Below are 5,000 nucleotides of genomic sequence, written 5' to 3' on the forward strand. Positions count from 1 at the left end.
CCTTTGGTGAAACGCTAGATGTCACCAGTCTCTGTACTGAGCTGGAAACCAACTGCAAAATACATGGTAGACACATCAGAAGTAAAAGACAAGCCCCAAACATCGGCAGTACAGTTGTACACAGCCAATAGGCCCAACCTCCTCCGAGGCTGGTCCACCTTTCTGCTTGTATGGAATCTGTTTTTTCGGGCTCTTTTACGGCCCTTCTCATGTGCACCACAATATTTGTAATGTTGTCGCTGTAGTCTGCCTCAAATCTCTTTACTCCATCCGCTCCTCCTCCCAGGATGTAGATGGGACCTTTTACAGTGGCTAGCATGAATCCACGTGGCTCTCTCGTCAGCTACCTTCACAGCTGTGTGTGTAGTTAGGAACACATTGAATGGGCCCAGCCACCTTTCACTCATTCCTGAGATCTCATCCCCCATGAAATCCCACGAAATCATCGGGTTTGATGTTGTGCAAGGAACTTTCAGCAACCTTTCCTTGGGCAGCTTTCACCTGTACACAAATATTAGACAACAGAGAAGACATTTCTTTGCAATAACCTAACATGTCATGCTCACACGATCCTGTTGATGGCAGCTGTTGTTTCCCCCCTCTAAGCCCACGTATGGTGGTCTGCCGAACAAAATTTCATACGGGCTCAAATTTGATCTTACCCGCTTTCTCATTCTCATGTACATGAGAACAATTGCAAAGCAACTTAATCCATGTAAGTCCAGTTTCCTCACAAATTTTGCCCATTTTGTTTTATTGCCTCATTAACAAAATGTGTGGCATTGTCTGAGCCTCTTCTACTGCTACTGCTCTTTTGTCACGTAATGTGTGTTGCAAATTATAAAAAAATTCCACAAATTTCAGTTGTTAACCCCTTTATAAACCACAATTCTTTCATTTGTGTCACTATTCCCCCTTTTTACACATTGTCTAACCCATGTGTCAAACGACAATAACGTAAAAAGAAGTGTTCGGGTAAACTAGGTCTGCCATCCACACCCCTCCAAATCCCCTCAGTCATTTTACAGGCGCCCCGCCTCCAGAGCTCCTTTGCCTTTGCTGTCGCAAAAGTCTGCATGGCCTGTAAAGATGAAAAAATGTTTTCATTAGTTTTGGAGAGAGTTTCAGATAAGAGGGTGCACTCCTGTTTGTCTGTCTGCTGTGAGGCCGCTGTCCTTGCATTCCCTAGAGAAACAGAGTCTTTTCTGGTTAGGGTGAGCCGCACATTTGCAAATGGCTATCCTTTCCCTAAAAAAAAATCTCTAATAAAGCTGCCAAAATGGAGATTATGAACTATTGGGCGCCCATCTAAATTTTAAAATCTTGAAAAAACTCAAAGTGTAACACACTTATTCGTCCTGAGTTTTCACGCCTCTGTTAGAGTCACAAGCTCTGCTGCTTGTGCTAAATAGTGTGATGGCAACGAGCCAAATGTCACAATTTCAAATTCAGTCATCACAGAATAGTCAACTTTGTTCTGACCTGTTTGTGGATCTCAGAACGCTGAACCATCCACAAAGAGGACACTTTCAGTTTCAAGTTGTACGTCAGAAAGATCTGCATGTGGCGTACTCACTTGATCAAGCGCAGTCAGACAACAGTTGTTCCTCCCCATCCTCCTCTGTCCGAAGCAGGGTGGCAGGATTCAAGGTTGTGCAACGTTTAACGCTATTCTTGAAATATCGAGCAAGATAGTGTGGTATCACGACCACCGAGCCGTCAATATATGCAATGTTTTCTGTTCATGCAGAATCATGGACACTGTGTGCCAGACAATCAATGTCAGGTCAGGGCACCCTAAGAAATCTCTAGACATCATCAAGGCCTTCTCAGCAGATGCCACCGCCTTCAGACAGCAAGGCAGGCCTGCTACTACTGGTTCTAGCTTGATTGAAAAAAAATAGGCCACAGGTCACAGTCTGTCTCCATGAAACTGCAATAAAACAGAAATCCTAAACCCATTTTTCTCATCTACTATCTGCACAAACGGCCGATCACCATTTGGAAGGCCCAAAGCAGGCGCTTGGGTTAACTCAATTTTCATGTTGACAATTTGTCCACTCAATTTTGTCGGTGGATTTTAGCCCCTTTCCTACTGTTAGGCTTCTTAGGGGTTGTTCCAGAATTGCATAATTGGGGATGAACGTTCTGCAATACGAACACATTCCCAAAAATGACAACATTTGTTTTTTTGTGATCGGTTTTGGTACATTCTTTATACCTTCAACACGCTTGTCAGACAGAGATTTTACAATTTGGTGTTATGACATGTCCCAAAAATGTTACCTGTTGTTTTGCAAATTGCAATTTTTGACAGGCTGACTCTGTGGCCCTCCTCAGCCAAAAGTTTCAGGGGGGTCACAGAGTCTGCTACGCAGGTAGCTTCGTCTAGAGAACACAAAAAATATCATCAATATACTGCAATAAAACAATACCCTCTGATAATTTAAGTGGTTCCAAACTTCTTTTCAGCGCTTCGTTGAATTTAGTTGGCGATTCGGCAAAATTTCGAGCTAACTGTTGAAAGCAATAGCCTTTGCCATTAAATTCAAATGCAAACCAGTATTGGCTCTCTTTTGCCACTGGCACACTGAGCCAAATCAATCACTGAAAAGAAGTTTGCATCAGCCGGTATCTGAGAAAGGATTGCATAAGGATTAGGCACCAAAGGAACTCTCTGTATTGTTGCTGCGTTTACTGCCTGTAAATCCTGTACAAACCTCCATTGGGCCGGCTGACCTTTGTCCCTTATTTTTCTCACTGGAAAATTGGAGTTCTAACTGGCGAATCATCGCATGGAATTATCACCCCCTCCTTCAACAAGGATTCAAACACTGGCCTTATTCCCTCAATTGCCTCTTTTCTTAGTGGATATTGATGTTGACATGGCCTGTAATCAGATTTTGGAGTGATTACACGTGGTTCACATCCTTTAATTAACCCCACATCATATTTGTGTTTGGCCCATACATGTGATGGTACCTCTGCCAGTGCTGAATGAATATCTGAGGGCTCAACATTTACCATGCACTGATTCTCCCAGTCAGTTTTGTCATTTAGAATTGGTCTTATAATTCTTTCAACCTCAATTTTGCATTCAACTGTCATCATAAATGCTTTCAAAGTCTCACTGTGTTTCAATCCTGAGTCTATTTCTCTCCAGTCTAAACTATCGACACATTGTTTTATAAACAAACCAACCTCTGCCCAAGCCTGTCCTTCAGCCTTCGCTAACGACAAATGTGGAACTGTCTGCTCTGTACATTGTTTAGACTGAGCCTCTGAAAGGCATGCTGCCAACGCACACACATCCTTTCGCCAAAACATTTTGTCAAAACTCAGAGTCTCTGCACAAGTCTGCTGAAACCAATCTTTTTCATAGTTTTCTTCCCTTTCCACTACGACATGTGACGTACAATGCAAATCATCAGGTGCCATTATTTCTGCCTCAGAGCATGTTGCACATTCCCTAGCTTTTTCGCACATCATTGTAGCCCAATCATGATTTATGATGTGCCATTCGTAAGCCCATTGAGACTCTTTCGTGCAAACAGCTCCACTGCTCATCTCCTTCCACACATCTGACACCCGTGAGATCAGCAATGAGCCTCAAATTTAGTTTGCACATCAGATCTCGTCCTAAAATGGGTACGGGACAAGTTTTTGAAAGCAAGAATGCATGTTTTAGCACCCTTCCTGTTTCTGTTTCGCAAATTAATGGTTCTGTAAATCTCTCAAACATTGTACGTCCTGACGCACAGAGAGACCCAGAAACATGATCTGTTAGCTCTGGTACACATGGTAAGTCACATAGTCGCACGGTTGACCTTCTAGCCCCTGAATCAGCTAAAAATTCAATTCGTTTTCCCTGAACTATCAGTGAATATTTCGGCATTTCTTTAAACGCCTCAGACTTATACATAGCATACTGCTTTTCAACAGCATCATCATTCATTTCAGACACAGACACAGGAAAGCAAGCTTTTTCTTCATTGCAAAGAGCAGTCAGTACATCAGTGTATTTGTATGCGTATGCGTATGTGTGTGTAATTGATTTATATTCACTTCCCTTTACTTGTGGCCGCTCGCTCGTCTCCTCCTCCCCCTCCTGCTCCCCGTTCCCCTCCTGGCATCAGTCCGATCCATTTTTCCTCTTGCTTCCTCGCTTTGGGGCAATTCTCAGCCCAATGTCCATCCTGTTTGCATGCACGGCATTTGGAGCAGCCTCTGAAGTCATGGTCGTCGGTCTCACATATCCAGCAGCTCCACTTGCGCTGAGGTTTCGCTGGGGCTTTCTTCTTTTTCCCTCTGCCCCAGCCTTTGCAGTTCTCTCTTCGCGCACCTGTGGCTATCTTCGCCAAACTCAGCTGTAGATCTCTGTCCATTCTGGCCTGTTTCTTCTCACGCTTCTCTCTCTGCAGCTTATCAGCGTGTCGCGCGTGAATCAAAACTGTGGCCAATCTTACTTCTCTGAACTCAATGCAGGAAATTTTTACCTTTTCCGCAATGTCCGGTCTCAGTCCGTCCAGGAAGGCATTTCTCAAATGACTCTCCCATCTCCCCGGCTCTTGACCTCTGTCCGCCGGTTCAGTCAGCCCTGAGAATTGGTTGAATGCCTCGTGCAGGCGGCAGTAGTACTCATCGACCCTTTCATCTTTCTCCTGCTGGCATCGGCTGACTCTGGACATGTCGATTCGCATCGGAAACGTGTCTTTGATCGTGTCAACGACTCTGTCCACAGCTCTCCGGTATGCATAATTTGCGGGATCATCGCAGTCGCTGCTCTTCCTTCTGTAATCGTCCTCTGGCACTCTGCCCCTGATCTTGTACCAGTTCGTCGGCCCCAGCTTTGACAGCAAAAGTCTCCTTAGCTCCATTATCGTCGGGCTGAATTCTTCACAAAACCTTAACAGTTCGGTGCTCAGCTTGTCACCCCCTAGAGTCTCTTCGGGCAGTGCGTCTGGCTCAGCTCCACATGCTGCTGCTTCTTCTTGCGGTGC

This window comes from Garra rufa, chromosome 1 (genome assembly GCF_049309525.1).
Source record: "Garra rufa chromosome 1, GarRuf1.0, whole genome shotgun sequence".
NCBI lineage: Eukaryota > Metazoa > Chordata > Actinopteri > Cypriniformes > Cyprinidae > Garra > Garra rufa.